The 26,648-nt window shown below is 40.9% G+C and overlaps 1 protein-coding gene across 14 annotated transcripts in view; it reads right to left on the bottom strand.

Moving 5' to 3' along the window:
* Positions 1–26,648, bottom strand: part of TENM1 (teneurin transmembrane protein 1) — a 705,377-nt gene that overhangs the window by 378,642 nt on the left and 300,087 nt on the right. For all 14 annotated transcript variants that reach the window (XM_078380797.1, XM_078380808.1, XM_078380802.1 and 11 more), the window contains exon 3: positions 25,510–25,617. The gene's annotated coding sequence lies outside the window, so the exon portion shown is untranslated. The remainder of the gene's footprint in view (positions 1–25,509; positions 25,618–26,648) is intronic.

Below are 26,648 nucleotides of genomic sequence, written 5' to 3'. Positions count from 1 at the left end.
GCAAGGCAAGTGCATTTCCTCCTTGAATGCTCCATCTGAAGAAAAACTATAATTTTCTGATATCACATTAATAAAAGCAGCTGCCATTCACCTATCAATTATACCTTAATTACAGACAAAGAGCGAGCACACCGATAGTAATACCTTTTATATTCTGGGACAGCTCTAAATCATAGATAATATTTAATCTGAGACAAATGAATTTTCTCATCTTTCTACGAACCTTCACTTTATGGTTTTTTCCCCTTTTAATAACGTTACTTAACTTTTATAGAGATCACATATGCTTTTAAGCCACGTCCTGCATCAGCAAATCTAATTTACAGAATACCTATCTATGTGTTTATTGTTGCATTACCTCCACGGATTCTTATTCTACTATCCCCTCAAATGGTGGTGAACCTGTGTTTTCATAAGACTAGGTCAGCAAAGTGCAAGTCCTCAATGGTTATGCCAGGATGTCCAGCCTCCAAGGAGTCTGGCATCCAAGAACGATGTTCTCCAGGTACATAGAAGTTCATCACCAGAGGAGGTGAACTGGCCACACCACAGCAAAATGAATGCAATTATAGGGCGGAATAATTGTGATCTACCTCAAAGGAGGGGCTCCTTGATCTGACGATATTATGGATGTCTTACACAATACAGTACATGTTTTCTTAAAAGTCTGCTTCCATCTCATATTTTTCTGTCATGAAAGAAAAGCTAAATACATGGGTTTCTAAAGTAGAGTTGATCTAGATGACGGGTTCCCATCCTTGGGTTCCCAGTTGTTCTTGGACTAAAACTCCCAGAATCCTGGGCCAGGATTTTTGAGAGTTGTAGTTCTAGAAAGTCTGGGTTACCCAAGGTCGGGAACCACTGATCTAGATGTTGAGCAGACTGAACTTCATGGAGAGGAACAGGAACCACTGATCTAAAGGATCAACATATAACATAGGTCAGTGGCACCCAGCCGTGGGTGCTTAGATGTTCGTGGACTACAACTCCCAGAAGTCATTTTGGCCAGGATTTCTGGGAGTGGTAGTCCAATAACAATCTTGATCTAGATGTTGAGCAGACTGAAATCCGTTGAGAGTAAGATAGACTGTCTTTTGACGTTGGTGGAAAACCTTCCTTAGAGGTTTTAAGCAAACTTTGGCTCACCTTCTCTTAGTGATATTGATTTCCTATCCTGCCTCAACAAGTTTGAATACGTGCTCTTTTCTGAGGGACAAAACCATTTTATTGCAGTCAATGAGAAACAAATAATGCCAATTCTTTAATGACATACTATGAAGAGAAATGCAACTCTACGGATCCTTGACATGTATTTCCATTTAAGAATAAACGTCAATGGAATATAATAAAATGACATATTTTTATTAGATATATATATACCGTCGTTTTGTTAATATAATCACAACAGGAGTCTAAAGAAAAATAATCGTTCACATTAAAATATATTAAACCCTTGTAACAACAATAAATGGAAGTGTTCCACTTTCCTTGAAGGGTGCTTGATCTCTGTCTGTTAGAACCCTCTTGTTCTAATACAATGCATTTACTCAGCCATCACTGCAAGATTCCTTATTTTATTACGCCGGTTTCCACAAAAGTGTACATTTGAGATTGCCAGTTCTCTGCAAACTGTATCCTAGCAGCAGCAAATATACAAAATACGATGCTTCTATTATGGACAGTTCAATAAACACGAGAAGGTAAGTTATTGGGTTGAAGGAAGAACCTTAAAATCTTCCCCATGAAGTTTTAAAATTGCATTCTTTTCCAGAATTGTTTATTCATTTTGTAATCGATTCTATAACCTGCCGTTCAGGGTGTGGTAGTTACAGACATATCAGTAACAGAAAATGAAACAATATGCATTCAGGATTAAAAAATTAATTCATGCTACTTCCATGAACAGCTTCCCTCAAAGAAGGACACAATATGGCACCAGACCATTCATTCACTGGGTGTCAAGAAATGCATTTTGACTTGTTGACCAAGTACATATAATGAAGGCTCATGGGGCCATAACTGATTAGATGCAAGATGGCAAGCTTTTCAGGAATGTTTGCAATATGTAGCAAACCAAGGAGCTCCCAATATGAAGTCCATTTGTGAGTGAAACCCAGACGTTATATTTGAGATTATTCCTAGCACAGCTACTTCACCTAACATCCAGCTGATATGACAACTGTTACACAAGCCTCGTGGCACAGTGGTTAAACTGCAATACTGCAGTCAAAACTCTGCTCAGGATCTGTGTTCGATCCTAAGAGATTCAGGTAGTCAGGTCAAGGTTGACTCAGCCTTCCAAGGCCAGTAAACTAAGTATCCAGCTTGCTGGGTGGACAATATGTAACCTGGATAACTAAATTGTAAACCACCCAGAGAATGCTTTAAGCATTGTGGGGTGATTTATAAGCATAACACTTTGCTTTTTATAAAATATAAACAGTGAAGAAAAGGACCTACGCCACTGAATACTAAAAGCAAGGTTAAAAACAAAGTGCTGTGACAAACAGACATCTTTCACTTTATCAAGGAGCACCTTTTCTAAAAACGTGCTTAATGTACAACATTATGCAGTCCAACCATATTATCTTGGCTGCTCTATTATGCTATCTTGTAGCAGGTTGACCCCGGCACCTCTTTCTTGCAGTTGGCATGGGCAAATGTATCCATTTCCATTTATGTCCGTTTCTCATTTTTCTGATCAGAAGTTTATTTCCTTTCTGTGCTAGTCAGAAAGCTGGCATATCCACATGAAAATATGCAGACACCATATGCACAGATGAAATGGGTAAACGTCAGTCTTTGTTCACCAGGGGCACACCTTCCCTTTCTTTGAGTCTTGTCAAACACCCTCTAAAACTCTACATGAGAAATCAAGACCCCATGGAGCAGAGTCAAAGGGGCAGAGAGAGGAGAGCATATAAGCCCCCCCCCCTCACGTGAGAAGACGTTCATGAGTTCACAGTGCTAATGTGAAAGATACCGATCTTTTAGAAATCTGGAGGAAATCTTCTGAGCTGGACAAACATTCATTCATTCATTCATTCATTCATTCATTCATTCATTCATTCATTCATTCATTTGGACTTCTGGACCACGCCCTCTGACCAATGGTCATTCTGGGCATTGTTCACCCATAAAAGAAGTAACAACAACAACAACAACAACAACCTGAAAACATAATAAAGCTAACATGGGTCGAATGGCTGTCGGTGTTAATTTGAACACAAAGCGGAGGATTTAGCAATGGGATAATTTAGAAAGCCTGCCTCAAAAACATTTTTTTTATTTTAATTTTTTTAAGTGTCTCCAAGGTAGGAGACCAATCAAATCTCTGGGGGAAGAACGATGGCCAGGAAGACCCAGTTCCTTGGGTTTTTTCCCTTCTGAGCCTCCCCCAGGGCCAGCATCCTCAGCGGTCCAGCCTGAGAACTAGAGTGGGCAGCTAGTCTGAGCAGGAGGTGCTCCGTCACATACTTCTGCTTGCCGTTGTTTTAATGTTATTTTTTTTCCCCTGGTCCTGATAAAGGTCTATGCAAGGATATCAGCCAACCCAGGACATGCTGGTGAAGACAAACCAGAAAGGTGTCAACCTCATTCCAAATGAAACAGTGTCACGACAGACATCGTCTTCTGTTCTGTTCTGGTCCGTTGACCCCTTTTCAGCAAAAGTGACCTCATGTCACGTGAAGGGCAAAATAGAGGCATGACTCAAACAAGCTATAGAGCAGGCAGAGAGGCGCAAAGTTTTATTTACATGGTAGGGGAACATCCGACAGGCACTGTGATTATGCAAGGTGCCTTATGACAAGCAATAGCCTAATTTGTCAGCATGGCAAACATTACTGCAAATGCAGGAGTCAAAATAACAGCGATTAAACCACTTCTCTATTATTGCTGAGAAGACAATGAAACAAGGAAGAGAACCCATAACAGAGGCTGGCATGGCATTGTTTGGAAATACTGTGCAATTCCTGTGGAATCATTTATATAGGGAAATATTTTTTTTCCAACTGTGTTTATACTCTACATTCTAAAGGGGGGAAAAAAAGGCAAAGAAAGAAACTCCAATATTTACTTATTTTAAACATTTCCACCCTTGCCTTATCTCTTAAGAGCTCCAGGCAGCCTACAACCATATAATTAATTTCCCAACTAAAAGCATTTTTTCTGCCCACCGCATGACATAAAATGCAAAAATAACTGCAGAAAAACACACTGGAACAAAAAAAAACAGTTAAAATATGAATTCAGGCAATTGATAATTCCCAACAGCAATTAGTGGTGTTGGAGGAGACCTTAATATATACTTTGGACCACCTGAGAGAGAAATAAGGTGGCCCCAGACCACACTCTCTAAACTGAGGCTATCATCCTTTGTGTACATCATAAGAACACAAGACTTACTAGAAAAGTGAAAGTGTTGAACGCAACAGGAAAAGCGAAAAAGCTGAAGGCAACAGGGAAAGTGTAAAAGTTGAAGGCAACAGGGAAAGCGTAAAAGTTGAAGGCAACAGGGAAAGCGTAAAAGTTGAAGGCAACAGGAAAAGAGAAAGACCTAGCAGGAGATGGACTGACTTAGTAAAGGAACCTACATCCATTTGCAAGAGCTGAGCAGGGCTGTTGAGGACAGGGCATTCTGGAGATCATTCATTCACAGGATTGCCATAAGTTGGAAGCAACTTGACAGTGCATTACAACAGCCATTGCTTCCCTAAAAGTGAATCATTCAGGCTTGTCATGATCACATTATCATAAACTTGAGGTGAATATTTTATGTCCCTGAGACTCCTATTTCCAAATCTTGGTGAGATTACCAGCTACTGGAGAAAAAACTACAGGTGACCCATCCTTCATCTAGGGCCTCCTGGATGAACACAGAATGGTACACTCTTTGGCATAAAGATGCAGGTCAACGAATTCTTCCTCGTGAGAAGGCACACAAAATCCGGGGCTAGTCAAGTTGGCCCGCTGCCTCCCACCAAGATTGGCACAGCAGTCTAGTATTGCTGATTTAAACAAACGCAGTTCAAAAGTGTAGCATATATTATTCATATTCAAATTCCTCGTCTGCAACCTGAAAGTTCTTAGGAGGAGATAAAAAAAAGGAGGGGATGCTGATGTATGAATCTATGAGCTGCAAACAGGATACTCTGTTTTCCCTTTTACAACTCGGTAACAAATAACAGCAGGGCTCTTTGTGATGCCTGCGAAATTACATTGTCAGAACACAAATAGGCCACTGGATTCTTTTAAAAAATATATAATTTTTTTTTTGTTCTTGTTGCTGTTTTAAATAGACAAAGACAAAGATTTTGAGCTCTCTTTGATGTGTTTTCATCATCAAAACTGGTAGTCCCGTTATTACCCTGGAAGATTACAAAAGCAAAGAGAGCGGTTTCTTCCTTTGATAGCCTTTGTAATACTATCAAGCACTCCCAGTGGGACTTCTGAATAGGAAAGTGAGGCAAAAAAAAAAAAAGAGAACTCTTATTTACATTTGGGGAGAGTCACATCTGGTAACATCAAGGCCGACTTTAGGCATTCATTTCGGATTGGAGCTGAACACTCTGAAAGGAGCTCTCCCCCCCCCATGACACAGAGCTAGTGCAGGTGTGCACCATGTCAGATGAAAAGGTTGGGGGGGGGGGAATTTTAAAAAAAGCATTCTACCAGCTTTCAAATAGAGATGGGCACAAAGCACCAGTTCGTTGGTTCGTCGGTTCGAATGGTTCGTCTTTCAGCTGAACAAGTGTTCTGCGGGCACCCTGGTTGCCCTCCTCTGTGTCCTCCAGCGGGTGCCCGCCCAGAAGAGGAGGCTCAGGACAATGACTCTAAGTGGGCGCCCACCAGAGGAGGTGGAGGAGGGAAGCCGTGGTGCCCAAGAGAATAAATACCTGTTCGTTTGAAGGACGAACCGTTAGAAACCAATCAACCAATGGTTCATGTCTAGCTCTACTTTCAGGTGATGAGAAAAAAATATTGAATTCCAGGGCTAAGCTGAATGGTCCAGAAATAACAGTTTGTTTTTTTTTAATTTTTGGTAATGAAAATGAGGAAACGCCATCCATGTGACTAATACTAAATTAGTGTCTCATATTTGAGACACGGCGGGCCTAAACCATCTAATTCCTTTCAGACACACATGCTTAAGGCGTACCTAATGTGACTGGATGTCTTTTAGCAAGGGCAGAAGCTGCACAACTGGCTGGATAGCTCAGTGACTTAGGTTTCTGCCCGAGGAGCCAGAGGTTAGGAGCTTAGTTCCCTGCTGTGCCTCTCAGAAGAGCCAGCCTGTGCGGCCTTGGGCAAGCTGCACTGTCCCAGGATGCCCCCGACCAAATCATTTCCAACTTGGGGTTCCCAGATATTCTTCGACTAAAATTCCCAGAAACCTTCACCACCAGCTGTGCTGGCCAGGATTTCTGGGAGATGTAGTCCAAAAACATCTGGAGGCCCAAGGTTGGGAACCACTGGTTTAGACGAACATTGCCATCATCTCTAGCTATGTCTTCCCTGAGCATGAAATGCATTTGCCCTAAAATTATGGTGGAGGAAAGAGATTTTGGTATGTGTTTTTTCAAACCAGAGGCACCCAAGATTGACGCTGACCCACCTTCTGGGCTTGGGAATAAGAACACCTGAACAGCATATTTGTAGACTTGTGGGCTAATGAGAGTTTGTGATTTGATGCTTTTCTCTCCTGTTTTTATAACATGTCATGGATTTATATTGCAATCACATTAACGAAAAGGAGCCCATCACCATATTTGCTTATTATACTCCATTAAGGTACCTGGGCTCCCTTGTTAAGGCACTCATTAACCTTTTCTGAGCTCATAAAAAAGAAACTGAACTAATGGTGGTGATAAGCTGCATTCTGAAAATGAGAACAGTTGTCATGTTCAGAAAGTTTAATATGCGTGCTAAATAGGCCAATTTTATTAAATGGAATGAGGTGGGCCTCTTTTTAATCAGGGCTGGCTGTTCAAAACACAGAGGCCTTCTGCACTTTAACAGTAATGAATATTTGTGAAGTGAAATGCTACAGAACATCTGAAATACTCTATTCCAATGAGAAACGTGGCATTTATTAGTGTTATGCCTTCTATTGTCGCATCTTTTTTTCTACCAAATGAATCTGAACTTGGATTGCATGGTTTAATGGAAACTCTGGGTCTATTTTGTCCAATTGGCTCCAGTCAATGGCCAGACTACTCTTATAGGGGGTCAATTACAGGGGGCCATATAATGCCCCTGCTGCAACAACTGCACAGTTCACCAGTCCGTTTCTGGGCCCAATTCAAAGTGCTGGTCCTTACCTATAAAGCTCTATATGGCTTGGATTCAGGCTACCTGAAGGAGCGAATCTCCCCATAGGAGCCTCCTCAACATCTAAGTTCATCAGGGGAGGCTCTCCTCTTGGTCCCATTCCTGTGCAGGCATGGTTGATGGGGGCACAAGAGAGGGCCTTGTGTCGCTCTCTTGTGTCCCCATGGCTGCCCCCCCCCCAGGTTATGGGATGCTCTCTCTTGGGAGATCGGGCTGCCCCCCTCCCTTTGATCCTTCTGACAACAGCTGATGGCCCAGGCTTTTAACCATCATGACTGAGTCCCCTGAATGCTTTTTTAAAGTTAAGACACTTTGTAATGTTTACTTGTTTTTAATTATTCAATTGTATTTTTAAATAGCTTATAGTTTGTTTTTAATGTTTAACATATTAGGTTTTGGCTCCCCTTATCGGGAGAAAGGCAGCCTATAAATAAATAAGTAAATAAAACACACAATAGATTAGACATCCTTCAGTCTCGAGAGACTATGGTAACGGGCTTTGAATGGAGACTTGGAACAGCGCCTAGTGTGGCTGAGAAGACCAATTCGAGAGTGACCATCCCTTCCACACTGAAGACAGATCCAGTCTGTCCCCTGTCCAGCTCCCTGATTTTGCTGGTTTGGGGACTGCCTCTTTGCCTCAGCCTGCTGGACAAGGATCTCTTCAAATTGGGAGATGCCGTGATGCACCGCCTGCCTCCAGGCTGAACGCTCAGAGGTCAGGGTTTCCCATCTGTTGAGGTCCATTCCTAAGGCCTTCAGATCCCGCTTGCAGATCTCCTTGTATCGCAGCTGTGGTCTCCCTCTGGGGAGATTTCCCTGCACTAATTCTCCATAAATGTGATGCAACACCAAGTTTTTATTTATTTAGTACATTTTTAAATGACACTTTTAAATGACATTTTATATCCTTATACTTGAGGTAGGAAAAATGTGCCTCCTTGAGTTTTTTCTATCTTTGCTACAGCATCCATCTCACACGGCATACAATACGGATGGATATACTGTATAATGGATATATTTTGTGCTCTCATGCCAAATTCCTAAAGAGACCTGCAAGATAGCAACCAGTTAACCATTGCTAATTATTCAGGAGATTATCTCACATATATAATTACTGATTTTTGGTCCACTGATTCGCTGTAAAATATTAGCTAATAAAAGCCTCAGTTAACCTGACCTTGCTGTAGAAGATATTATAAAGTGTCTAAAGCTATTAGCAGAGTCCGACATATGAAAGACAAGAGCTACTTCTACGTTAAAATATTCCAATTATTTGATGACAGTGCATAACCAATGAAGGTCAATCTCCCCGTGGTCTTCTGTTTTTTTGTTGGCAATTTCTTTTTGAAATTCAGTTCTAATCTAAATACCGAATAAAATGAAGAAGTGGAGTGGATTGAGCCACTTTTCAGAGTATAGGCAAAGGTACAGTTTCAAAATGCTGCCTCCACTTTTGAGTCAGAAATGTTAATGATGTCAACATAAAAAACAGGGTTGTGTGATTCACACACACACACACACACACAGACAGACACACAAACTTTAGCCACGAGCATTTTTTTAAAAAATATGCATGTTTTGTGTGTATTTTGTTTCCTTATAGCTAGCTCGATAGGTACTGTATCTGGCTACAAAGTCAGATGTTAGGAGTTCGATTCTCCACTGTGTCTCCTGCGGAATGGACCATCCTGTGTGGCCTTGGGCCAGCTGCACAGTCCCAAGGTTGCCCCTAGAGGAAGGGAAGAGTAAAGCACTTCTGAATACTCTACCTACAAAACCCTGAAAAGGGGTCACGAGGAGCCAGAATTGACTTGATGACGTAATTATTATTACAGAGCAATGCAAGCCTTGCAAGTGTGCGAAATTCCAAGACAGTGTGTGTGTGATGTTTCAGTGGCTCCTGAAATTGCAGGATTTCATCAGGAATTCTGAATGCAACATGATTCCTTTCTACCCCTGCTCCCCAGCAACTCCCATCAAAAACATATTGCTTCCAAAACCACAGTTTGTATATATGGCCATTCCGGCTAACAGCTGTTGAACATTTTATTATGGGAATGAATTGGCTGGTGGTTGTAGGGTTTTGCTTGTACCCAGAGTAGCATGAATTTAATAATTGGGTGCTATATCAGATAGATAGATAGATAGATAGATGATAGATGATAGATAGATAGATAGATAGATAGATAGATAGATAGATAGATAGATAGATAGATAGATAGACAGACAGATAGACAGACAGATAGATAGACAGACAGATAGATAGATAGATAGATAGATAGATAGATAGATAGATAGATAGATAGATAGATAGATAGATAGATAGATAGATAGATAGATAGATAGATAGATAGACAGACAGATAGATAGATAGACAGACAGATAGACAGATAGATAGACAGATAGATAGACAGATAGATAGATAGATAGATAGATAGATAGATAGATAGATAGATAGATAGATAGATAGATAGATAGATAGATAGATAGATAGATAGATAGATAGATAGATAGATAGATAGACTGATAGATTGATTGATAGATTGATTGATTGATTTCCAAACTCTGCTAAACCTGCCTGCACTCAGTCTGTCCTATTTACTGGCAATCATGTCTGCCTCCCTCTTACACTTCGGTTCTGGCCTTACCGTTATAATTGTCAGCTCATGATGTGGCTGGAAACAGACCCTGCTATTGCCCTCCATCTTCCTAGCCGCTGCCTGTCTCTCTGGCTCCCACCATATTCCCACTTCTCTTATTACTGGCCAAACAGGGCCTTTGTACATGTGCCATCATCATAGGCATGCTCTTCTCTTTTGGACAATGCAGCGGCGATTGCTGTGGACATATCACCAACGGAGTTTGGAATTTGAAGCCGTTATTTCATCCTGTCGAATTCATACTGTGAGCATAAGTCATGGATTTTTTTTTTAAAAAAATTAAAATAAAAAATAAATGTCTACAAAGGGCTCCATTAAATTTCAACGGGCACCTCGCCTTGCCAATGGCTGACCCCTCAGAAAGAGACTTCTTCCCCAAAATGTGGAGCCTCCCAAATGATGAAAGGCAACCAGTCCCTTACCCCCCCCCACCATATGTCTCACTGTGCGCAATAAGCCACCGAGTCCAAATTGGCAACCTCCACAGAAAAACGAGACCTTCTTCTGTCATTCCAGCATTTTCTTTAGGTGGCCAAAAGTTTTGCCTTGCCTAAATTGTCAGTTCCATCTGCCAGTAGCCTCTCCAACTCGCCTCGCCATCTGTCAGCTATTGACCTATTATTCTTCCTGGTTCTGATTCCACTCTGTCATCCAGCTTTAACATTTTGAAATGTTCCCCGTTGCCCAATTTTCCTCCAGAAAATAAAGACTGACAGTGACATTTTATATTCCAAAGGAAATAGCCGCGCTGCATTGTTGCAGCTCTTGAGTGTGTGAAGCCACTGAGGCATTTGGAAGCATCTCGCTTTTTAAAGTTCAAGTATTCAGATATTTCCCTAAGCATTCAGCAGAGGTATCTGGTGTTTGAGGCCCTGCCTAGCTTCCTGTTCAGAAAGAAAGCAACCAGCTACCACTGGGGCAGGATCAGGAAGCTTGGGTGGAGCTAGGCCTAGCTAGAAGCCTTCCAGTTGAGCTACATTTAGGTGTCTGTCTGTCTGGTAGAACTTCCAAACCGGAAAATTATGGGATTTGTAGTCCAGAAAATCTGAAAGTCCCATCATTCATTAATATACAAAATTAACCACTCCTCCATTCATTCATTTTGCTCCTATTCAGTCTTGGTACTAAGAGAGGAGTTCAAGGCAACTCCTAACAAACTTGAAAGTAAGCAAAGATACAAAAAAGGTACAGATAAAACCAGATAAATTGTAAGAACTCAACCACAGGAAAACATTTTTAATAATATTAAGAAACACTCTTCAGTTTAAAAAAAAAGAAGAAATAAAAACACATTTTAAAAAACTGAGGTTTACGTTGTACTTATCTGCCATGTGTCTGACAAAGATGAGGAGCCTGCCCCCTCAAAGATGTGGCAGCTCTAATTTCTGCACAATAAATGTGATTGAATACACACAAATTCAAGGCCATGTTTTTCAGAGTGAAGCATTCAGAGCCAGCTGGCTGGGCTGGCAGATACATCAATTGTGCTTCCTCCCACATATTTAAACACACACACACACACACACACACACACACACACACACACACACACACACACACACACACACACACTTCCTGGTCACACACACACACACACTCACTCACACACACACACACACACACCCTCCTGGTTATGTAAGCTAAGCAGGATCAGGCCAGGATTTGGAAGCCATGGAGCACTGAAATTTTGTGACAGTGTTGGGCCTGGTTATTTACGTATTTAACTTGTATACTGCATCATCTAGTCAACATTATTCAACATCCAGAGTTGAATAGACATAAAGTAAAACAAATCATAAACATCCTGAGAAACAAATACAACATGTAATCAATAAAACAACCATCAAATAAATTAATGAAAATCAAACGATGTTGAACAGTCAATGTAAAGACAGTCAACCATACTTAACGTATGTTAAGAGAGGATGCTCTCAACGGCTTCGGTAAACAGCCTTGTCTTCAGCATCCTCTTAAAGGCAGTAAGGAAAGACACTCAAACAAATACTGAGGTCCAAACTATGAATGGCTTTGTAAGTAAGAACCAACACCTTGAAACTGGCCCAGCACAACACAGGCAACCCATGCAGGCTGGCCAGAACCGGGGGAATGTGCTCTTACTTCTTCACATTCGACACCAGTGTGGTCACTACATTTTGTACCTATGGAACTTTCTGGGTCAGTTTCAAGGGAAGCCCCACATAGAGAGTGTTGCAAAAGTCAGGATCACCATGGCATGTAGGGTAGGGGCCACCCTGTCCAAGTAAGGATTGGTACCTGGATAGAAGAAAAGTACTCAGTGGGGTAGGAAAAACACTTCTTAAAGTCCTTAAGAAATACAGCCAGTCTGAAATGATAACACTGGGCTAGACAAACCAATGTCTAAGGCTGTGATTTCCAACACTGGGTCCCCGTATGTTCCTGGACTGCAACTCCCAGAAGTCCTTACAAGCACAACTACTGGTGAAAGCTTCTGGGAATTGTAGTCCAAGAACATTTGGGGACCCAGCATTGGAAATCATTGCTCTATGGCAACTTTCTATGTTCTTAGATGTCAGGTCCTTGGTGCATCACGTGTCTTCATACCATCGACCTTCAAGATTTTCATTCCACTTTTGTATACTTGCTTGGCACGGAACGGCAACAAGCAAAACAAATATTTGTTTTCCTCCGCCTTTGTTTTAAGTGAGCTGGCTTTTCCATCTGAGTCAAAACCTCAGCTGCTGCATAAGGTGGGATTCCATGCAGATGATGGATTGTGTAGGTTCCTGTATTAACATATTCCTGTTCCTTAAACATGAAATAAATACAAAATATGTAACATAGTCATTATCGGGATTATAATACTGCTCCATGTTTTGATTCATCTGTCATGGTTCTTTCTTTCACACCTAATTTAAGGAACTGTCAACATATTTCCCCCTTTTCCAAAAAGCTCATTTTCCTTCAAGAACAATTTTTGCTCTCTTGCTGAAACATTTACTCCTCTGGTTGCAAAGATGAGTGTCGAAATGACTTTATTGTTGCCATTGATGAAGTATCCTCAAGATTTTCATTAAAAATTAAATAAAGACCCAGGGGGATGCAGGGAAATGGATTTTCTATTTTTCTCCCTTTTGCTCTTGAGAGTGATTTATGAAGTACATGTGCATTCATAAACTGAGCTACTACACCCCAGAGGAAACCAACTAGAAATTATTCAATTGTTAGTGGTTTGGATCATGAAGTGGCCTCCACCGAATTTGCATTGTGTGTTGAAACCTTTTTTTTTCTGTCTCTGAACACTTCAAAATCTGAAATGTTCTTGATCATGAGTATTATTTGGCTCATCATTTCATTGAAACTGATATGGCAGTTCAGAGTCGTCCGTATAATATTTTTGCAGTGGTATCCTTGATATCTCTACTTAGAAGTAAGTCTGACTGAATTTAATGCAATTGATATAGGGCGTTATCAGACTACAAGAAAAGATTGAGCCTATTCACGCTGATAAGGGTTGCTTTGCTGGGCATTATCTCCCTTAAACTGACTCTCCCATTCAGGGAAGAACCACTTCAGCCTGGATTCAAAAACCCGTAGCTCTACTGCTGGACCATAAAGGTCTGGCTTGGGCATGGATCAGGATCAGACCGGTTCAAAATATCATGGACATCACTGGGAAATACCTCACAGCAGATCAGGCCACAAGCGGTCCAAAATGCAAGCATTTCTCCTGTCTGAAGGCACCCTCCCTTAGGCTGCAATCTTACAACAGCTATCTGGGGCGTAACTCCCACTGAAGCCAATGATACTATTTCTGAGCAACTACTTATGGAATGATACTCACTCAAATAATATTTTAGGTAATCTTGTACGCACGTCCCTGGAAATAAGCCCTGTCTGTGCAAGTCAGCAAGAGTAAGTTCCATGTAAGTAAGGCTGCAATCCTATGCCATCTACTCGAGACTGCCAATGGGACTGATTTCGGATGCATTTTATAGCATGAAATATTAAATTATATCAGTCTCTTTCATTTCAGTGCGATAAAGATGCTGAGTATTTTTACGCAAACCAAATCTATAGCAACAAACTGCAACAGAGCACAGATAGAGTTCTGGCTCCTGTCCTCTGAAGAGGCCGGCCACAGAGGCTGGCGAAACGTTAGGAAGAAAAAACTTAAGGACATGGCCAAACAGCCCGGAAAACCCACAACAACGATCAAATCTATAGCCTTGCTTATCATTTTTAAAAATCTTATTACATGTGGACATGTAGACGTAATAATAATCTTACAAAGGCAGGCCTGGAAGGGACCCTATGGACCATCGGGTCCAGCCCCTGTCAAGGAGGCAAAATGTGGGAATCAAACTCCCAACCTCTGGTTGCCTCTATAGAGAATAACACCATGCATCTCAGAGGCACACAGATAAAATATATGCATGGATGCACACACTTTGTCTTTCCCACACATGTGTGTACCTTTAGGAAGCACACTAGCATACCTCTGAAATTACAGTATGCCTTAAAAGAGAAAATACATGCAGATCAACCGGTTTGCGTAGCCGTTATTGCATTTGAAAGATAAGGGTACCTGTTCTTCAATAAAGCATTTAACTGCAGGGTGGAATGGTTATGGCGTAATGCATAGCGGAAGAAAGGCCAGGAAGCCTACAGTTTAGATCTTTCCATTGATCCAAGTATTGACCATTTTATGTGAGAGTTCTGCATTTTAATGCCACTCCTGTCCACTGCAGTACAAGTGAAATCGCATTACTGATTTCTTTCCCCACTTCCATTACAAGCTGTCGACAGCTACCATTCCTTGCTCTCCGCTACAGCACCGTGGGCAACAAATGGTGTGAGAGTAAGGCCGAGTAATACACAACATTCATGCGGCCTTTTACAGACAGATCCTTTCCCTCACACTGGCTGGATGTCAAAAAGACGAGGACGCTGGGAACTGCCAACGGACTATAACCCATCTTGAGCCCACCTATTTCTTTCTAGACTAAACACAACTGAACTCCAGTGTCTTAATTTTAAACAACAGTGTGGCTGGAAATCAAAACACTGACATATGCAATAAATAACAATAATCACAATGCGGCGAAGGGCAATAAGTAGATGGCAAAGTGGGCTCAGATATCTTATCACTTGCACTATTTTCTTGAGGATTTCTTGTTGCTATGTGAAATTACTACTGCCAGACGTTGCTTCGCCTTCATTTTGGAAGCTGGATTAATTCTTGTGGGCCTTTGTCAGGGAGATGACGTATGGGTTCTTCTCCACCATGATGTCTACCAGCACAAACAAATGTGGGTTTCTGTCACCAAGTTTAGGGCTCTTTCTTCTGTGTTGTCTCTAAACAGACTTCCTTAAACAGTGTACGTTTTCTATTTTTTACCCAATTATAAGCTTCTGGAGTAACTTCTCCTCTTTAAAAGCCTAGATTTTAAAGAGGAGAAGTTACTCCAGAAGCTTATAATTGGGTAAAGCCTAGATTTTAAAGAGGGTTGTGGTTTCCTTTAGTGAGTCAGATGATCTCTCTGTCTATTTACCACGTGTGTCTCTGTTTCTCCTTCTTCACATCCTCCCTGTAATAAACCAACACAGCTACCTCCATTTTTATTCTCTTCCAGTACGCCTAGTACCTTTTAAATGTGATCTTGAGCTTGAACTCTTGTCTTATTTTGATTTATAGAACACATAAGGTAGGCGCCTCATAGAGAAACAATACTACTGCGTCTATCTCTACTATATATTTTCCCTGCTATGAAGACAATTTTCCTTGCTATTATTAGTTGGGTCTTCACAGCAAGCCCCATCAGGGGGGTCTTCAGATGCTATGGCCCAAGAGGCGACTGTTTCTTTTTTCATTCCCACGTTCTCATGCATTAATAGTGCATTCGGGTCTCTGGATTATTTCGTTCATTAGTTTCTCTAAGGAACATACAAGGTACGAACAAAGGCCATCACCGTTCTGGCATTAGCAGAAGCTCTAATGTACTAGCACTCCTATTGACAGGCATGTAAGCAACGCCTACTTGCCAGGGTAATTGGGAAAGTTAGTGATTATGTATACCAAGGTGATGGAAGGAACAACGGCTTTAATGGAGGGAGAAAGCTTGATTAACAGCGAGTGCCAAGGAGAGAACTGATGGTTTTATAGGGTGAATGAATCACCGAGAAGGAAGATAGCAATTCAATACGTCTCTGCCCATTGGCAAAAGATGTAGGGAAGGGGGTGAAAGTAAGAGAAAAGAAATAATAGCAGCTTTTCTGCAGCTACTGGCTCAGAGACTGCAAAATATTTCCAGTTACATTGTGAGATTTTCAAGTCCAGCCATGGAAGCCATGAAAAACCCTCACTTGTTTGGGCAAGAAAGGGCTATACTTTAGCATAATTATACATGTGAATTATTATGACTACTGTGCCACGTTATTAGCAACCTTAGATTTTCAGTACAAAGGTGAAGGATGCCATGGCCCTGTGCCCATCGTCCTTAAAGCACTCCCCCTTTAAATATACACATTTTAATAATAATAATCTTACAACTGCAGAGCTGGAAGGGACCCTATGGATCATCCAGTCCAGCCCCTGTCAAGGAGTCCCACGGGGGAATCAAACCCCAGATATCTAACATTGACGCTTAGTCATTTAGTCGTGTCCGACTCTTCGTGACCCCACTGATCAGAGCACGCCAGGTCCTCCTGTCTTCCACTGCCTCCCGGAGTTGTGTCAAATTCATGTTGGTCGCTTCGATGACCCTGTCCAACCATCTCATCCTCTGTCGTCCCCTTCTCCTCTTGCCATCACACTTTCCCAACATCAGGATCTTTTCCAGGGAGTCTTTTGTCCCAGATATCTAAACCATATCTAAACCACTGAGCAATTTGTGGACCTCAGAGTGAAAATTCTTACATTATGACTTAAGTAAAGCTAAATTGAAGGCATTGTGGGAGGGATTGTGTTGATGCTTGTGAAGTCTTTCGGAGATCATACGGCTGGGCAGACCTGACCATGGGCAGGGCCTTGGAAGGAATTTCTTAAATGTAGCCCGACTACTTTTTGGGTAATAAGTAATGTAATTACCAGTTAGACTTAGCAATTGGAACGTTACTTTTTAGGTTGAATGAATAACAAAGGATAACCAAATAATGAAAGTTTGTAAGTAACAAAAAGGCATCTTTTTGCATTTTGTAAATGATCCAATGTGCAGAATAGACCACGAAAGTATTTCGCTGTGTTTTTCTTCCTTAGATTACAGCCCATGTCTTAGACTAGCAAGTATCTTAGACTAGCCGTTTCTCTTTCTGCGTGCAGATTAATGGAAGCTCCTAGACTAAATGGCAGCTTTTATGACGTATGTCTATCTGGCTGGATAGCTCAGGGAAGTGGGGTACCTGGGATTTGATTTTGCACTGTGCCTCCCCAGAGAAGAGGCAAACATTGGACCTTAAACTACACAGTCCCACAACACCTCCAGAAGAAGGTAATGGTAAACTTCTTCAGAGTACTCTATATCTAGAAAATCCCAGCCAGGGTAAACCTAAGTCAAAACCAACCTGACCCTATACATTTTCCTGTAGAGCTATTTCCCAGCAGCTATAATCAGCACACATGGCTGTGCGTTACAGTACTGTATATAAAATCAATGCCACTGTTTTAGTTCTTGCCTGACCTTTTCCTTTCTTTGGTAAGATGGTATTGATAATGTATCACACACACAGAACATGTATTTTGTTCCCAGATGCTCACATCTGGAGAGTTACTGTAATCATGCATCAATTGACAGTTAAGAGGATATTGACTTTTCCTAGCCACCCCCTGTTGCTCCCTGCTTTCATGGAGGCCTGTTGGTCTCCAGGTAATTGGTTCTAAGCCAATGCTAGATAACTAGCAAAATCTACACTATGGGGGTGGGGAACAAGGCAACAAGTTTGTTTTTTTTAAAAAAAGAAATAACTAGAAACTATTGGACCACGAGATGTCAGTTTGCCATACCAGAAAGAGCACCTTATCGCTGGAGACAGAGATTCAGTGACACTTATTTTTCAAACTGGGCAAACTACCCCTTTGATGGCCTAAACCATCTACTGTGTGTAAAACAAAACAACATTAGAAACAACAACAACACAATTTTGAGTGCCTCGCCGCTTGCTCATATTTCAGGTAGTGCCGGTGATCCACAAAGCTCTCCTCCAGCACTACATTTCAAAAGAATTAGTCTTTTTTTTCCCTGTCAGCTTTCTTTACTGTTCACCTTTCACAACCATACATGGTGACTGGAAATGCAAAGGTGTGGATGGTCTTGTTCTCCAGAGACACATCCTTACACTTGACAATTATTTTCTAATGTCTTCATCACTACCCTGCGGAGTCTCAGTCTTCTGATTTCTTGGCTGCCGTCTCCATTTGGATTGATGACTGAACCCAGGTAGACAAAAAATCTCTATTTCTGTTTCTTCGTTGTCAATGCTAACGTGGTTTATGGATCAAAAACTACCAGTTCCAAATGCAGACTCCTCAGAGCCTTTATTTGAATGCACTCCTTCTCAAATATGAATGTCCTTAGCTTAAAAATTGAAGTGTGTGCTCGGGCAGGGGAAGAGAAGGATGGAAGCCGAGGAATTTTTTTTTCCTACACAAGGGGTTTAAAATGATTTGCAATATGAATGCAAGCCTACTTTCTTCAGAATAATGCATTTTTGAACGACAGTGTCTCCTTTCTATTCCACCCTTACAGAGATAACACCATATTCTCCTGTGCACAAGAGGCTCAGACATAAGCCTTATATTTGAAAATGTTTACATTGCAAATTAAATTTGGTAGAAGATAACATAAAGGTGGCAATATTGATTTTTGACTACCGGCCATGATTGTGAAGGCATTGCTTTCTCTCTGCCCAGCACGCACAACTGCACCGTTGTTCACTCAAATTTTTGCAACCAGTAGAAAGAAATGGGCCAAAGTTTTGCCAGGTTTACCTCGTTTTCCCCCCTTTCTTTCTTTCTTTTTTATTTTTGAGAGTCTAAATGGCGAAGTTACCCTTTGCCTGTAAAGGTTCCCCTTGACAATTTTTGTCCAGTCGTGTTCAACTTTAGGGACGGTGCTCATCCCCGTTTCCAAGCCATAGAGCCAGCATTTTGTCCGAAGACAATCTTCCGTGGTCACATGGCCAGTGCGACTTAGACACGGAACGCTGTTACCTTCCTACCAAGGTGGTCCCTATTTATCTACTTGCATTTGCATGCTTTTGAACTGCTAGGTTGGCGGGAACTGGGACAAGCAACGGGCGCTCACTCTGTTGCGTGGATTCGATCTTACGACTGCTTGGTCTTCTGACCCTGCAGCACAGGCTTCTGCGGTTTAGCCCACAGCACCACCGCGTCCCTCCCCTTTGCCTGTAACAAATACTAATTCCCGTCTTTTTTTACTTCTCATGGCTAATACCTTAATAGGCAGGCGGGCTGGCTGGACAGCTTTTCTGAGCTCCCTGCTCCACCTTCTTCGGATGACATCTATTTTCCTGCCTTCAAGATCTGCCCGATAAGCCTTAGCGCCCAGGGGCCCTGCTTCTCCCTCTCTTTGAGGGATTCTGCCTGGGCCTCCCCACTCTAAGGCCTCGGTCTGGTTTCGTTGTTTCTGAGCCTTCGGTTCCTTTCGTCTGGGTTCTCCTAGCGACAGTTCTAACTGGGCATCCCCCAGATCTACTGGGAAGTCGTAGTCTTGAAACTCCATGGATCCTGAACAATGGTGAGATAGCCTGCCAGGGGGTGCCTGTGCCACAGTTGTCTTCCTCGCAGGGTTAGAGAAGCTAAGATTTTTATTAAAATCCATGAAACGGAAGTAATACTGTAAGAGAAACAGTAAGCACAAAGGAGGATGGCATTGAAAGCTCAAATGCCTATTCCCTTCTTCTTGCCCAAGGCTACCCAGGCTGGTTCTTCTTCTATGAGATGCAATAGATAATCTAACCCCCAGACTCTCTTACTGAGCAAAACTGCTGTTTTCATCATGAACAGACATGGGATTTTCAGAATTCATGAGCTACAGTCTGCAGGAATTTCCCCAGCCAGATTTCTGGATGCTTTAGCTAAAAACCCCAGTCCTTTCAGAAGTCTGTAATCATTTTCAGCCAAGGAATAATGGCTTTGCTCTGACATGCTGAAGACAGAGGAAGTGACGGGGATGGAACAAGTTCTATTGGAAGTACAACATTTTACGGGTGTGGTAGTCTCCCTGTCTATTATGCACCATATCAAGTGTTATATTTTCCAGCCTGCTTGTAGCTCAGAGTAGCAATGTGAAGAAACACATACACCAAACACAGAGCAGCTGGCTGATTTTGTTAAAAAAGATACAAATACCCCATCCTCTGCTTCTGTTTTCTCCCTCAACAAAGTAATAAGCCAATATTGTTCCACCCAATTCATGAGGATAAGCCAAGTGAGCATTTACATGTCGAGCCAGGAGATTCTTAATTCTCCTGGGGAAATCGTGAGAAAATGATGGAACGTTTTCAGGAATGCAAACGTATATCTTGCCTTGAACTCTTTGGAACAAAAATCTGTTAAATATGTAATCCAACACCTACTAATGAATCAATCAACAGTGATTGTAAGGAAAGGTATAAGCTTATGGCAGCTGAAATAATTTACAAAGAAAAATATATTTTAATGAAAAATGACAAGGTTAATGGTATTTGTTCTCATTTCTTAGGAATGTCTAATTGACATCATTACATTTTAAAAGACTGGCTTGTTCGTGTTTTAATAAAGGAACAGAAATACTGAATGCATATCAAAACAGCTGGAATCCTCTGGTATTAAGATCTGGAGGCAGAATTTCTGCATTGTACTGAAATGAAATGGGAGCGGAGTGGGTAAGAAGCAACAAAGAACATAGATCCAAACTTTCTCGCCAGAATTATAAGCTAAGGGACCAGTTAGGTGCAAAAATAGAGAGTGCTTAAATGAGCCGTCTTTCATCCAGTTCAGATAAAAGTCCAAATAAATGTTCATGAATTAAATTAAGAGCTGCACCATACTGTTTGCTGTGTTCTAAAAGATTTCAAAGTAATTTGGTACTCAGGACAGTAAGGAACAGCAGTAAAGAACATTTTCTACTAACCGTTCAGATTTCTATAAAATACAGGCAAGTGAGAGCATTCAGCAGTGGTAGGAAAATCTCACAGTGATGACTCACCAAGTTTTCTCTGCATCCCGCTTGCTTTCTCTTACAGTTGCTCACCATGGATTGTGAGACTTTTGTTTCGTTTCAAAAAGAAGGTAGTTGTCATTTTTGGTGCCATTCAATTTTACATTTTACCTAAATACGTTTGCACTTTTTGCTTGAGTTATGCACTTATTTCTCTATTTAAAATATTTTCAATCCACCTGTCTCCTTAAAAATGACTCAAAGGGGCTTACAACAATTAAAAGACGGTATTGAAGTTAGTGACAATGAGGATGCAATACTAAAAGGACGAAATGAAAACGGCGCCAGAAAACACAGGCAACACCAAAACACCTTCAATGCAGTGGTGTTTGTGTAAAGTTGGTACAACTTGATACAGTTAATTGTGGCTAACTGATGCGTTTGCAGTTGGGGACTTGGAGGTGTGATCAAACATCTCATCAAGATATGTCCTGGAACCTCATCCATTCACAGTTTCAGTCACAGTTCCATAGACAATGCTGGATAAAGTAGTAGCGATGGAATAGGGCTTGAACAGGGCTTCTATTTATGTGAAGAAATCATAGTCAATCTTACTATGGAAGTATTATTTCTTTGACATGTTGATCTACAATCTATCTCTCGAACGATCAATCAATCGATCTAGCTAGCTAATTTATACACCACCCCATTAGTGCATATGCACTAATTTGGGAGATTCATAACAAGGCAAAGTAAACAGACATATAATAGTAAATGTATAAATTAGAGATGGGCACAAACCGCACGAACATTTGGTGGATGGACGAATAGGTGTTTCACAGTTCAACGTCCCACCCCTTTTGATGGGCGCCCACTCATAAGCAGCATCCTGGCTTCCCTGCCATGCCTCCTCTGGGTGCTGCCTCTGAGTGGGAAGGGGCGGAACACCTGTTGAGCCATCTGCCGAACTGGCACAAACCACCGAACTGCTGGTTCGTGCCCATCTCCAAGGAAGGAAAACGTGATGTACAACTGAAACTTTTGTAGCAACTGAAAGTCCTTTCAGTATGTAGACTAACCAAATATCAAAGCCAAAAGTACTACTGCACAGGCAGAATCTAGAATGACCCTCTCTATAAGGCAACATCCTGACCACCAGAAGGACAGGCAGTTGTTCACCCGGGGTTCAAGAAGGCCCTCTCCCCCATCTCTGCCATATGAGATTCAGAATCTGAGTATGGATAAGAGAATCTTGGTTGCCTTGAGTCTTTTTTCTCTATCCCAGTGGGAATATTTGCAGTGCAAATTTCAGTGAATGCATGGTTAAATCTTTGATCTTCAAGTGACATATATCAGAATTTTTAAGAATTTTAAGAATACCTTCAAATAATCTAACAGCTAAATTCTCCACAAGGCAGGTAATTATTCGATAGACAGCAAGGGAATTCCAGAATGATCTTCCCTCAGATGAACTGTAATAACATATTCTACTGGCAATATTTACACAATAGTCAATTTTTCCCAAAATTTGACTGAGTAATCAATTTGCTGATGTATGTATGTGTATGTGTGTGTGTATGTCTGTCAATGTTTTTATAATTTTTATTTACTGTTTGGTATTTTTGAAAACAACAACAACAGCAACAACAATAGCAGCAGCAGCAACAACAACAACTACTACTTCATATAATGAAATAAAAAGCCTCAAATAACTGCTCTTTGGAAACAGCAAATAGTTTGCATTGCATAAGAGCCCAGCAAGCAGGTTCCATGTACAGTACAAAATTCTAAATAAAGGTGAAATTAATGTCACTTGATAGGATTTGTAAGTACATCTTGATATTTTCGACATTTGAGAACTGCTTCAAACCATATTTCATCTAACTGCATTTCAAAGCTTCTCCGTTAATTGATCCATATCTCGGGTTTAAAATCGGTCGAAACATTTTTGTCTCTTTGTCAATTAAAAAAAGGGAGGGGAAAAAAAAACCTTCTCAACTTTCATACCAGGCAAGTTAGTATAATCTTCTCTCCCTGGGTTTTTTTCCTATTACTATTAATTTAAGGGTCTTTTTATTACTACTCATTTAAATTTAACTTGCATTGTGGCACTGAATGTAGTGTACTGGATGGGGTGATAGACTAGGACTCATGCTTCCTGGGTTCGAATCCCTGCTCAGCCATGAAAACTCACTGGGGGTATGCAATTGATAATGTCACTCCTTAAACACCTCTTTTGCCTTGAAAGCCCTGTCAGGATTGCTATAAGTCGGTTTCAACTTGACGGCATAAAACAGCAACTGCAACAAAGTACTATTTAAAAGGCGAGCGTTCTAATACAAGGACATCCAAAGCCAATCGGGGTAGGTCACAAGCAAAATAAATGGAAAATCAAGTAGCTACCACGGACAGATACTTCTCCAAAGGACTGATCTTTGCAATTGAAGGGAGGGAGTCACAATGATCACATCTTAAGGGGTGGCACACACACGTGCATGCATGGGGAGCAATTTATCTACTGGACTTAATGAACGTCATTTCCCAATGCATTACCATTTAGGTATGTTGGACTACAAGTCCTATAACTCTGTGAAAGGATCAACAAAGATCCAGGGCCACTCATCTGGAGAGCATCAGAGTGGAGGGTTAGAAGGCCACATCCAGCAAAAAAGTGGGTTTTTGACCTCACCTCCACTTCATTTTGCAGCCAGCCTTTAGAACGGGGGGGAGGAAATTCTATCACAGATTAAAAGGAAAATATCATTTACTTAATTTAAGGCTGTTTTATTACTACTCACTTAAAGTTACTTGAATTGTGGCACTGAGTGTGGTGTACTGGATCGGGATTAAAAGGAAAATATCATTTACTTATACTTTACTTGTATAGGTTTTTTTTTAAAAAAAAAAAAACACTGTACAGGATATAAACTACTCAATATTTCTTGCAATTTGAACATATCCTGTACAAGAGGCCCAATAATTAACAGTAAAACATAAGCCATCCAGAATGAGATGCAACGTCCACACTAGAAAGCCTTACTTAAGTTATGAATAATTCAGGTCCAGGGAAGAATCACAAAGTGATTCATCTTCTCTTATCAACACGATTAATTCATTCCTTTATGAAAAGCAACTGGGTATTGTCTAACTAAAGTAAATCACAGAGTTTTTCCTTTAAACTTCAAATGCCTTTCGCCCAAACTTCTGAACAAAGTAAATGCGTCTGGCAGACACTGGGAATGAATGGCGCTCCAGATTTTGTACCACAGAGAAGCCACGATCAGAACAAGAGGGATCCCCACTAGAAAATTCTGGGCTGCGCTCCAGAAACACTGAGGCGGCCACACATTTTATTCGCAACTGCAGGATTGTGTCTCTATTTGTGTTTGTGTGTGTGAGAGAGGGGGGGATGTATACCTGTTTCATTTAAATCTCCCACTTTCTACCACCATTGACTCATGTTCTGACCACATTTTGCCTCACATAAGAAATGCAACCAAAGTGAAGTGAAAATGGTAGGAAAACCCTGTGAAAATTCAGTTTTCTCCCCCTAGCAGAGTTGCAGACTTAACTCCATGTCACGTTCGAACAGGTTAAGAGCATCCTGCCTTTTGCAGTTCCAAAAAGCAACAGGTGATCTTTCTACTCAGAAATAATGTCGGCAAAACACTTTCCACACCTATAATTTCTGTAGGAAAATACTAAAGAACATACCGTATTTTTCCGTGTATAAGACTATATTTTGTCTAAAATCTTTAAACTAAAAATTGAGGGTTGTCTTATACACGGAAGTAAGCTGAGGAGAGAACAAAAACAAGTGGAGCGGAAAGCAGGGATCAAAGCGATCCTGCAGCACTTTGATCCCTTTCCCCCCACCCTTATTATTTATTATTATTTATTGAATTTATATCCCGCCTATCTGGACTATAAGTCCACTCTAGGCGGCTAAGCCTTGCTAAGCCTCACTTAGATTTCATTCCACCAATGTTTCAGTTGGCAAGGCAAAGCACCTTGACACAGCCTCAACCCAAGTAAGACGACCGGTCTCTCTGCCAATCACCTCAGAAACTCTAGGGAAACAAACCTACCTCTCTGCCATCAACATGTGGCAAGGATCAAACCCTACTCTCTGGTCCCTTATGAATACCTCAGTATCAAATCCAAAATTCAAAGACATGGTGGAGAGGAGGATCACTGTATTAGACTCCAGATTTTAAGAATTAAGATGCAGCTCATGCATACGTTCAGAAGCACAACACATAATTTCTTAATGTCACTGATCTTGAATTCTTTATTATTATTATTATTCTTTCTGAGCTACTTCAAGCTTGTTTGACAGATGTGTTATGCTGCATTCCATTACTTTCTGTCCTTACCTTGTTCTTCTTTTGCTTCAGATAAATGATGGTGCTTTCAAGAGAGATTAAGTATGGGCAGGCAATAAAGCAATGGTCCAAACACAGTTTTAATTGGAACTTCAGATCCTGTAGGAAAAACAAAAATTAAATCATTAATAATGTGATTTTTAACAGCAGACACAATGCATCCTTAGATTTCAAAATTTAAATAGTTTTTTCCCCAATTCCTGATCATATACAGTACATTGCCTGTCAGCATACATTTAGTTCCAAAAGACAAACAAACAAAAATAAAGAAAAAGATATGGTTGAAATTGCAACTCTCAAAGTTAGGAATAATTTTTTTCAAACCCAACTTTTTTTCTACAGTTTCATTCCCTAATCGAGAAAAACTTAATTACTCAAGGATGACACCTATTACACACAAGGAGACTTCCTCCCTAGACTGGACTGGTAAAGCTTGCAAAACTGTGTTGCCAGTCTGACATTTGTAGATGTTAACATCATCCCATCCCGATTTTACATTTCCACTCTTGCACACCAGTTGGGATGAATTTTATAAGGAGTAGGATTACACAGGCATCTTTACAAGTCAATTTACAAGAAGGCTATTGTTGCCTTTAACGCAGTTGCAGTTTAGCTAAGTTGCAGTTAGAGTAGGCCCATTTGAATCAATGGAACTTAAGGGGAGTTGACTCCCTACCTCCCCATTGATTCAATGGGCCTACTTTAGTGTGATTTCATACTCTAATTAAAAGGGTTTTTTTTGACAATGGGTTGTCAAAACTAAAGGGGAAAAAAAAGGATAGATACCATGGAAGTCTCTCATTGTTTATATCATGCCTAGACCCACCATATAATATTGTAAATATTCTCTCAAATGATAGTAAGGCATTTACAATTGAACTTAGCCTAGTTAAACCTCAAAGCCTACTAAGTTTCCCGGTGAGCCACATTGAGTTGTTCTCAAATGGCAGACTATGGTATTTGTAGTTCAGAATTTTTTTTAAAAAACATTGCTAATAACCTGTGTGTTTAATATTCTATATTATTTACTTGTTTTGTTGCAAAAATATTTTATTGATTGCTTTCATAGCTAGACATGTAAACTGGCCTGAGAGCCCTGGCAGTTATCTGGCACACAAACATTTCTGACG

Source organism: Pogona vitticeps, chromosome 11, assembly GCF_051106095.1.
Source record: "Pogona vitticeps strain Pit_001003342236 chromosome 11, PviZW2.1, whole genome shotgun sequence".
NCBI lineage: Eukaryota > Metazoa > Chordata > Lepidosauria > Squamata > Agamidae > Pogona > Pogona vitticeps.
Note: the sequence above shows the minus strand (reverse complement) of the source record. Positions and strands in the feature narration are given on the sequence as shown.